Raw genomic sequence first — 10,902 nt, 5'->3', positions numbered from 1 at the left:
TTAAATTTGCTTAATAATTTTAACTTTTCCATTTTTCTTCCATATCTATTATCTGAGTTCTACTTTTATAACATTCCGTAAGGGAGACTGAAGAGTGGCTCCTTTATCTATATCTTACAGATGAGGAAATGGGTCCAGATCATACAACATTTTTCAGTGGGGAATTTATAATAGGTAAAAAGTGGAAGCAGAAGAGTATGATGAACCCCTATGATACGGTTTGGATCTGTGTCCCCACCAAACGTCATGTCAAATTGTAATCCCCAGTGTTGGAGGCGGGGCCTGGTGGGAGGTGATTGGATTGTGGGGGTGGAGTTCTCCTGAATGGTTTAGCGGCATCCCTTTGGTGCTGTTCTTTTGATAGAGTTCTCATGAGATCTGGTTGTTTAAAAGTGAGTAGCACCTCCTGCCTCATTCTCTCTTCCTCCTGCCTCACTCTCTCTTCCTTCTGCTCTGGCCATGTGGAGTGCTGGCTCCCTGTTTGCCTTCTGCCATGATCGTAAGCTCCTGGAGGCCTCCCCAGAAGCAGATGCTGTTGTACTTCCCGCACGGCATGAGGAAACATGAGCCAAACTTTATAAACTTTCTTCATAAAGTACCCAGTCTTGGTATTTCTTTATAGCAGTGCAAGAAGGAACTAATACACCCTAATTATCTATTATTCATCCCTGACAACAACCATCAACCCCTGGCCAGTGGTACCTTATCTATACCCTACCCAAGTTCTCCTTCTAGTTTTATTTGAAACAAATCCCAGCCATTATATTATTTCATTCGTAAATATTTCCATGTGTATCTTTAAAAGATTAAGATTCCTCTCTCTTTTCATAGCATAACCGCAATACTATTATCATACCCCCCAAATTAAATACAACTCTTTAATATAATCAAATATTTGATTATATTTGACATAAACCCTCTTTGGGGTTTATGTTTCCAATTATTTGGAAAATGTCAGAATTTTTCCTTTTTTTTTTTTTTTTTTAATCATGATCCAAGTAAGGACCACACATTTCAATCTGATGATAAATTTTTAAATAGCCTTTTAATCTATACTCTATCTCATCTTGCAATTTATTTGTTGAAGAAATTCAGGCACTTGCCCTATGGAGTCACTCATAGTTTGGATTTTCCTGATTGGATCCCTCTGGTGTGACTCAAGTGTTCTTCTCTCCTCTCCCTCCTCTGTATTCCCTGTAAACTAGTATTTGGTTCTGGAGGCATGATCAGATTTGGGTCACATAGATATTTATGGAAAGCAGGAAATAGCCTTGCTGTGATGATACCCATGCTGTTGGTCCCACGCATGACTTCCATCCCTGCCACCCCGGTTACTGTTCATGAGCCATTGTGCAAACACTGAGCTAGCTGAAGACAGAAGTAGGCTGAGATCCGTTGGCTGAGTGATCCTAATTGCTCAGTTGTTTAGTCCCCTCTTTTGCAGTGAAAGCTTCTTGCTGAGCATTAAGGGGTCAATATAAAGATTCTCACACCTGGTTGGGCACAGTGGCTCACGCCTGTAATCCCAGCACTTTGGGAGGCCAAGGCTGGCAGATCACACGAGGTCAGGAGTTCAAAACTAGCTTGGCCAACATGGAAAAACCCTGTCACTACTAAAAGTACAAAGTTAGCCAGGCATGGTGGCACGTGCCTGTAATCCTAGCCACTCAGGAGGCTGAGGCAGGAGAATTGCTTACACCTGGGAGACGGAGGTTGCAGTGAGCCAAGATCACACCACTACACTCCAGTCTGGGAGACAGAGCAAGACTCCGTCTCAAAAACAAACAAACAAACAAACAAACAAACAAACAAAACAAAAAAAATTCCTCACACTTTGGGCCCACTCCCATAGATCCATCCACAAACCTTTTCTCCAAAGTTCTTTGTCCCTGATCTTCCAATGTTGCTTCTTTTAGGTTCCTGACAAGCCAGCCAAGCAATTCACCACAGCCCAGAAATCTGTGTTTACTCTTTCTTTAGGCAACTGCTCTGTCCACAAAAAGAAAATGACCAGATGTAGGAGATACAGGAAAAAACAAAGTATTTTTTTCTTTTCCTATACAGTTAACACAGAACACTTCACCTGTGTGTATGGAATGGAGAGAAGTCACCAATATGTATAAGGGGATTTTTCCTCACATACCATCCAAGCAGTTCTCCAGCAGATACCAACTGTAATTGGTATCCTATTATTAAATTCAATTCTAACACTATCTACCAGGAGTTAGATCCCACAGGTTGAGGGCTCAACCTCACAAGACTGCCCCAACTTCAGATGCCAATTGCAAGCTCTAGGTTGTGACCTGTGCTTCTAACAGGCTATAAATCAGTGTTCCTACCACCCCCTCGTTAGGTTCAATTCATTTACAAGAAAGGCTCGGGAAAATACATTTACTAGTTTATTATAAGGGATGTTACAAAGGATATGAATAAACAGCCATATGGAGGAGAGACATAGGGCAAGGTACAGGAGAGAAGGGGCACAGAGCTTCTATGCCCTACCCGGGTGCACCACCCTCCAGGCATGTGTTCAACTATCTTGAAGCTCTGCAAACCTGTTCGTTTGGAGTTCTATAGAGGCTTCATTATGTAAGCATGATTGATTACATCATTGGCTACTGGTGATCAACTTAGCCTTCAGCCCCTCTCCCAGCTCCAGAGTTTGAGGGGTGGGCTGAAAGTCCTCTGATGACCAGCCCCAATCCTGAAGCTATCTAGGAGCCAACAGTCACCTCATTAGCATACAAAAGACATTCTTATTCTGGAGATTCCAAGGGTTTTAGGAGTTGTGTGCCAGGAACCAGGGCCAGAGACCAAATGTGTGTATCTTATTACGTCATATCACACCAGGTGTCCACTGGGAGGTCTCCTGACTGCTGTCTTTTAGGGCCATGCTGAGAGAGGCTGTAGTGCATCCACAGTCCACTTTGGGCCTGCAGCTACCACTAAACTGACTTATGCATGAACCAAGATTGAACTTTTTCCTCCTCTGCCAGCTGGTCATAGGGAGCACCCTCCCTCCTGCCCAAGACCATAGGTGTGAGCTGAGGAAGACGCACTGAACAACAGGGGTAAGGGATATGGACGTCAGGACCATCTATCTGTGTGGTTTACTTGCCCCCTACCCTAACCTGCATAGACCCAGTCTCCAGTGTGCCACTTTCATACACAATAGATTTCTGTGGCCCAGACCATTCACCTCCCTTACGCCACCGTATGACTTGGTGGCTCTAACAATATCCAGCTCATGGCCTCATGGCACTTGACTTCCTGTGGTCAGAGGCTCAATTTCTACAAAGGCCCAGGAACATGTCAGGAGCTGTTCTTGAACTCATGGTGTATCATTCTCTGTTGCAAATGCCTTGACCTCCTTCTAGAACCCTAAGTGTTGTGCTACCACTTTCTCAAGGGAGTTTGCTGGAAGCTCCAGATGGCATCTTTCCATCTTTCTCTGTCACAGATATATTTGATATCAAGCAATCTTCTAGGCTATATGAGTCAGGCAGCAGAGCTGCTTGTCCTGTAGTCTGAACCTGCTCTAGGGCCTGTTTTCCCTCTGGACCCCATTCAAAGCTAGTGGTGTCTGCATTAACTGATAAATGGGTCCCAGCAGTATTCCTAAGTATGGAATGTGCAGCTTCCAAAACCCCAAAATATCTACTAAGTGCCATTTTTCTTTCTTAGTGGTAGGAGTTTTAAGGTACAATAGGTTGTCCTTTACCTTGGAGGGAATATCCTGACCGTGTTCCAAAGCAGTAGACCCTTAAAAGCTTTATCAACATAGCAGGTCTCTGAATCTTCCATGCCCTTTCTCCTATACTCCAGAGCACATGTCTTTTACCAAGGCATACAGAGTATTTGCTATTTTTTTGCACCTCAGGTGAAATTAGCATGATTTCACCAATTTATCATGTCCCATGGGATGTTAATAGATGTTTCACACATACACACACAAAAACCCTCAAAGCTATATTAGCTATACTTTTGCTCTAAAAAATTTTTAAATCTCTACCTAAGAAAAATACTGGTCATCGGTGCCGTTGATATTATTATGCGATAATATGCTTTTTAAAAATGGTGTGTCTTATTGCAAAAATATGCAACCAGCCAAAAAGCCCATCCATCAATAAGTGGATAAAGAAACTGTGGTGTGTGTGTATACATATATACCATGAAATACTAGTCACCCATAAAAAGAAATGAAATAAAGGCATTCACAGCAACCTGGATTGAATTGGAGACCATTATTCCAAGTGAAGTAACTCAGGAATGAAAAACCAAATATCATATATTCTCACTCATAAGTGGGAGCTAAGCTATGATGATGCAAAGGCATAAGAATAACACAATGGGCTGGGTGTGATGGCTCACACCTATAATCCTGCACCTTGGGAGGCCAGGGCGGGTGGATCACCTAAGGTCAGGAGTTCAAGACCAGCCTGACCAACACGGTGAAACTACATCTCTACTAAAAATACAAAAAAATTAGCTGTGTGTGGTGGCAAGTGCATGTAATCCAAGCTACTTGGGAGGCTGAGGCAGGAGAATTGCTTGAACTCAGGACGTGGAAATTACAATGAGCCAACACTGTGCTATTGCACTCCAGCCTGGGCAACAAGCACGAAACTTCATGAAAAAAAAAAAAAAAAAAAAGAAGAATATAATGAACTTTGGAGTCTCAGGGGAAAGGGTAGTGGGGGGGAGTTAAAGACTACACGTTGAGTACACAGAGTACAGTGTACACTGCTCAGGTGATGGGTGCACTAAAATCTCAGAAATCACCACTAAAGAACTTATTCATGTAACCAAACACCACCTGTTCCCCACCACCTGTTCACCTGCCTTATTGAAGAATCCCAGGGAGCATTACCTGATCATAAACATGTGACATCCAATGTAGCTCCATCTATGTGTGGCATATAATAATTGATCCTTGTGTGATTCTTCAATGATCGCTATCAGCCTATGCTGTATGTTCAGACCCATAAGATCCAAATATATTTGTGGTGCAATTAAGTATTTCTTGTATCCTAGACATTTCTACTACCTCATAATTTTCATGGATCTAGAATAATTTTATTTTCTTTTTAATTGACAGATAATTGTATATATTTGTGGGATACGATGTGATGTTTTGATATAGTTCCCTGTATTAATGTGTTTTCACACTGCTGATAAAGACATACCTGAAGCTGCGCAATATACAAAAGAAAGAGGTTTAACTAAGGTGCAATGTGGCTAAGGAAGGCTTACAATTATGGCAGAAGGCAAGAAGCAGCAAGTCACGTCTTACATGGATGGTGGCAGGCAAACAGAGAGCTTGTACAGGCAAACTCCCAGTTTTTAAAACCATCAGATCTCATGAGACTCATTCACTATCATGAGAACAGTGCAGTGCAGGAAAGACCTGCCCTCATAATTCAATCACCTCCCACTGGGTCTCCCCCATGACACGTGGCAATTGTGGGAGTTACACTTCAAGATGAGATTTGGGTGGGGGCACAGAGCCAAACCATATCACTCCCACACATGAGTGAGAACATGTGATATTTGTTTTTCTGTGCCTGGCTTATTTCACTTAGCAAACAAAGTTTTTTCTAGGTTTATCCATGTTGCTACCAATGACAGAATTTCCATCTTGTTTAAGGCTGAATAGTATTCCATTGTGTATACATACCACATTTTCTTTATCCATTCATTTGTTGATGAACACTTAGTTTAATTCTATAACTTCACCAGTAGGAACAGTGCTGCAGTGAGCATGGAAATGCAAACATCTATCTGCAGCAAACTGATTTTCACTCCTTTGGATATATACCGTAAAGTTGAATTGCTGGGTCATACGGTAATTGTATAGGAAGTTCTTAAGTAAAAAGCAGAATCATGTGCTCCCAAACTGGTTCTGACAGACAGCCACAAAGTCAGGCAGCCTCCAAATGAAGAGACAACCTTCAGTTTCTGAAAAGTTGGGAGAAGAGCTGTTCAAAATGAAATAATTAATTGCTAAAAATAATAACAACAATAAAGCACTGTACAAATATTGCAAAATAAGCAGTTGATCTTTTCTTCTTTGCTACATTGTGCAGTGAGAAAAATAAAATATAAAAATAGACTTGATATTGATCCTGATAACAAAGATCCAAAGCAGCTACCTTGCTCCTTATATTAAATGGAAAGATGGTATTTAAATAATGCAAAGAGATTTACTTCAATTTAAAAAATTTCTAGGGATCATACTTTATACCAAAAGATACACCTATATTTTTAAAATCTTGATCTATTTAGTTACTAACAAAATAAAAATAGTTTAATTTCTGGAATTTCACAATTTTATTCTAAAGTAAAAATATAAATCTCCCTTTGATAACTTCTTGCTGCAAAGAATCTATAAGACCATGTTCTGCTATGTAGCGTGACCCAATAACATTACTACATTTTAATCATCTTCATGTACTTGTAATACATGTACTTGTAAAAAATATTTGTACTTGTACAATACATTGTACTTGTAAAAAATATTTCAGAATGACATAAGTTCCTTCTCTCTCTCTCTCTCCCCTTCCCTCCCTCCCTTTCTTTCTTTCTTTCCCGGGGTTTAGCTCTGTTGCTCAGGCTGGGTGCAGTGGTGCCATCACGGCTCAGTGCAGCCTCAAGTTCCCGGGCTCAAGGGAGCCTCTTGCCTCCGTCTCCCAAAGCACTGTGATCACAGGCGGGAGCCAAAATGCCGGGCCCTTTAGGCCATTTCTCAAGGGACAAGCTCCTCAACCTACATCTCCATTTTCTGGCTTTAGGACAGAACCCCTGTTTCTTGGGGGAGGAGATGGCCATGGTAAAATAATGGTAGCCATGAATATCCGCCAGGCAACTGTAGTGTCTGTGCCAGCTCTTCCTTCCACCCACGAGGGCTTAGGGAGCGGCTGTGGGGCCAGCAGTTTCAGCTTTTTCAGGAAGGTCTCACTGTGCTGCCACCTTTAGGTCTCCTAAAAGTGCCTGTCCTGTTCCCTCAAACTACCAGATTGCAGGTACCTTTTGTCTTCGCAGATTCGTCTGAAACAGCCCAGCAACTACAGAGTTTCTCCAGGAGCCTCTGGCGCATGTGCCTTAGTGAGCACCACCCTCTCGCTCTCTCTCTCTTTCTCTCTCTCTCTCTCTCTCTCTCTCACACACACACACACACACATACGCTCTCTCTCTCACACACTTTCTCTCTCTCACCTCTTTCCTGTCTCTTTCTCTGTCTCTCTTTCCTCTCTCTGTCTTTTCTCTCTCCCTCCTTCTCTCTTCTCTCCCTCTCTCCTCTCTCTCCCCTCTTCCTCCTCCCCCTCCCCTTTCTCTTTCTCTCTCTCACACACACAACTCCTTGGGGCTGAAGGGCACACCCCCAGCTCTTGCGAGTTCTTTGTGGACAGCCAGCACTGTGGTCCCTACGTGGAAACGGCCTCCTTTAAGGAATGTCACCAGACCCAAGGTTCCCCTTCCTGGACTGCCTGCCCCCAGCAACTGGTTGACAGAAGGGATGGACACCACCCACTCCTGCCTCTTTTCCTTCCCTTCCCTGTGGGATGCCACCCAGGGTTCTCTTTCTCTGTTGCCCACTGGCCCCACCCCCAGGGACCGCCCTGCTCCGGACCCCTTCCAGGAGGCATCTCCTCTGGGAAGTTTCTTGGGCCAAAACCTCCTTTTCCCACTTTAATCTGCGAAAGTTCCTGTTTTGTTTTGATTTATTTTTTCCTTTGGGGAAGGAAAGAGAGGGAGACTCTCAGAAGAGAAGAGGGAAAGGAAAAATAGAGTCATAAAACTGTGCTTCTGTAAAGCTCAGTCCAGTTGGCAACGGGATTTTATTCACATTATCTTAGGAAAGAGGAAAGGGGACTCCTCCCACCAGGCGGCGAAACTACAGGTGATCTTTGTTTTCTTTCTGTTGCTTTTTGCTTTTCTATATTTTCAGGATTTTTTTTTTTTTCAATGAGCAAATAATCAGAAGAAAAAAAAACAGTAAAGCTATTCTTAAGGAGAAAGGAGGAAGCCAGGCCACAGGGCTGGAGGACTGGACTTCAGTCCCTCTTCCTTCGGCACCCGCACCTCCTCCCCGCCCCCGCGCGGCAGCTCAATTGAGGGCGGCTTGGGCAGAGGAAGTGCGGCTGCGAAGCTCAGAGGCGGCTCAAAGCTGGGATTTCTGGTCGAGCAGATCCCCCCATTCTTTGCTTCCAGCCTCAAATCCCACGCTTACTCACTTCACAGCACCTACTTTTAACCTGCCAAATGCCACTAAATCTGCAAATTAAACCTCTGATTATAGAATTCCTTTTGATGTAAAAAAAAAAGTGGGGATTTTTAAAATGTAATTATTCATACACTAAGATTTTAATTGTGCTGCTTTTCTCCCTCTCTTGCCTTTTTTTTTTTTTCCAGGGCAAGGTGATTCCCCTGTGCTGGGCCTGCCCAGGCAGCGCCAGGGGCCGGGTGCAGGAAGGAGCCTGTAGGAGTTTTCTGATGGGGATCAGGAGATCAGGATGCTCCATTCCAGGGAGGCGGGAAGGGGTCTGGGCAGCAGCTGGTGGTCCCAGGAGTCTGCCCCACAGCCTCCCCATCTTAGCCACAGATGACAACTAGATGCAAGGCTGCAGTGTCATTTCAAATGTGGGGAACTTTGAGCCAAGCCCCCCAAGTCCCGGCCTCTGCGGCAGGTTCAGCACCCAAAGTGCTGGGACCTAGGCACGTTCTCTGGATGGACGGTCTGGAGCCAGCCTGTTAATGCAAGGAGCAGCGGGGACAGGGCCTGGGCTGCCCACTTTTCTCCAGCTTGCTTCTCCTTCCCCTCTCCAAGGTGCAACCACACAGATCTTTTTGCTTTTTAAAATTGTGGTAAAATACACATAACATAAAATTTACCATTTTAACCCTTCATAAGTGTACAGTTCTGTGGCATTAAGTACATTTACACTGTCATGAAACCATCACCGCCATCCATCTCCAAAACGTTTTCATCATCCCAAACCGAAACTCCATACCCATGAAACTTCCCATTCTCCCCTCCCCCCAACCCCTTCTAACCACCTATTCCCTTTTCTGCCTCTATGAATTTGACTACTCTAGGTCCCTCATAAAAGTAAAATCCATCATATAATATTTGTCCTTTTGTGTCTGACTTCTTTCACTCAGTGTAATGCCCTCAAGATTCATCCATGTGTCACAAAGTCATTCCTTTTTAAGGCTGAATAATATTCCACTCTATGTATATACTGCATTTGGTTTCATCTTTTGGCGATGGTGGGTAATACAGTTGTGAACATGGGCGTTCAAATATCTGTTCGAATCCCTGCTTTCAGTTCTTTGGGAATATGCCCAGAAGTAGAATTACTGGATCATATAGTACAGACTGATCTTTTAAACATGCAGAGTAAACCATTCTGTTCCACTGTTTGCAATAAAATCCAGGCCCCTCTTGGAGCCTACAAGGATCTGCCTGATAGGGTCCCTGTGGAGTCAGGGACCTCCTCTCATCCCATCATCCTTGGGGGCACGGCCACAACCACACTTACCTTCTTTGAGATTCTCAAACATCCCAGCCCTCCCCAGCCCTAAGCACCTGCTCTGGCCTGTGACTTTCTCCTGGAGTGGTCCTGTGATTGGTTATCCAGCCTTCATTCTTAGATTGGCAGCTCAGAGACCCTCCCCTGACCACTCCATTCAAAGCTGGCCCTGTGCCTCTCTGTCCCCATCATCAAAAAGCTTTGCCCTTTTGCCTACTTTCCTTGATCTGGAATTACTTGCTTATTTATTGACTTGTCTCTTGCCTACTTCCTGACCTCCCCAAAGTGAAAGCTCCAGAGAAGTATGGATTTTATTTTTCATATATGTATGCCGAAGACCATGCCCAGCTTGTTGCTGGTGCGCCTTAAAAAGTTGTTGAATGAATGAGTAAATGAATGAACGAATGCCTGAATCCAAGCCTGCATCTTTCCAAATAGGTGGAGTGGGGCCACTGAGGGTTCTTCAGGCCATAGACTGAGCATGGGTGTCTTGTAGGAACATAAATTTTACTTGAAGAGTTGAGGGGCAAACATTTTTTTAAAATTGAGACAGAGTTTCACTCTGTAGTCCAGGCTGGAGTACAGTGGTGTGATCATAGCTCACTGCAGCCTCCACCTCCTGGGTTCCTCGGCCTCTCAAACAGCTGGGACTACAGGCACACGCCACCACATCCAGCTAATTTTTGTATGTTTTTTTGTAAGACAGGGTTTCGCCATGTTGCCCAGGCTGGTCTCCAACTCCTGGACTCAAGTGATCCTCTCACCTGGGCCTCCCAAAGTGCTGGGATTACAGGTGTAAGCCACTGCTCCCGAAGGAAAGCAGTTTTATATTTGCATTTACTAAGACAAAATGCAACTAATAACTTTAAGGAGTTATTAGTTGTTAGTTTCCTGGGGCTTCCATAACTATTATAAACTGGGTGGCTTAAACAACAAACATGCATTGTCTCACAGTTCTGCAGGCCAGAATCTGAAATCAAAGTGTCAGCAGGCTTGGCTTCCCTTGAGGGCTCTGGGGGAGAATCTGTCCCAAGCCTGCCTCCAGCTTCTGGTAGCCCAAGCGTTCCTCGGCTTGCAGCTGGCATTCTTCCTATGTCTTCACATCATCTTCTTTCTATGTTTGTTTGTCTTCGTGTCTAAACGCCCCCTTTTCATTAGGACACCAGTCATATGGGATTAGGACCCACCCTAATGACCTCATCTTAAACTTGATCATCTGCAGAGACCCTATTTCCAAATAAGGTCACAGGCACAGATCCTGGGGTTTAGGACTGCATCATTTTTTACGGGGTCACAGTTCAACTCATAACAAGGAACGGCATGGAAATGTGCATGGGTGGTTTAGATGTGGCGAGAACTTTCATTTATT

This window comes from Macaca thibetana, chromosome 13 (genome assembly GCF_024542745.1).
Source record: "Macaca thibetana thibetana isolate TM-01 chromosome 13, ASM2454274v1, whole genome shotgun sequence".
Taxonomy (NCBI): domain Eukaryota; kingdom Metazoa; phylum Chordata; class Mammalia; order Primates; family Cercopithecidae; genus Macaca; species Macaca thibetana.
This window is presented reverse-complemented; position numbering follows the sequence as displayed.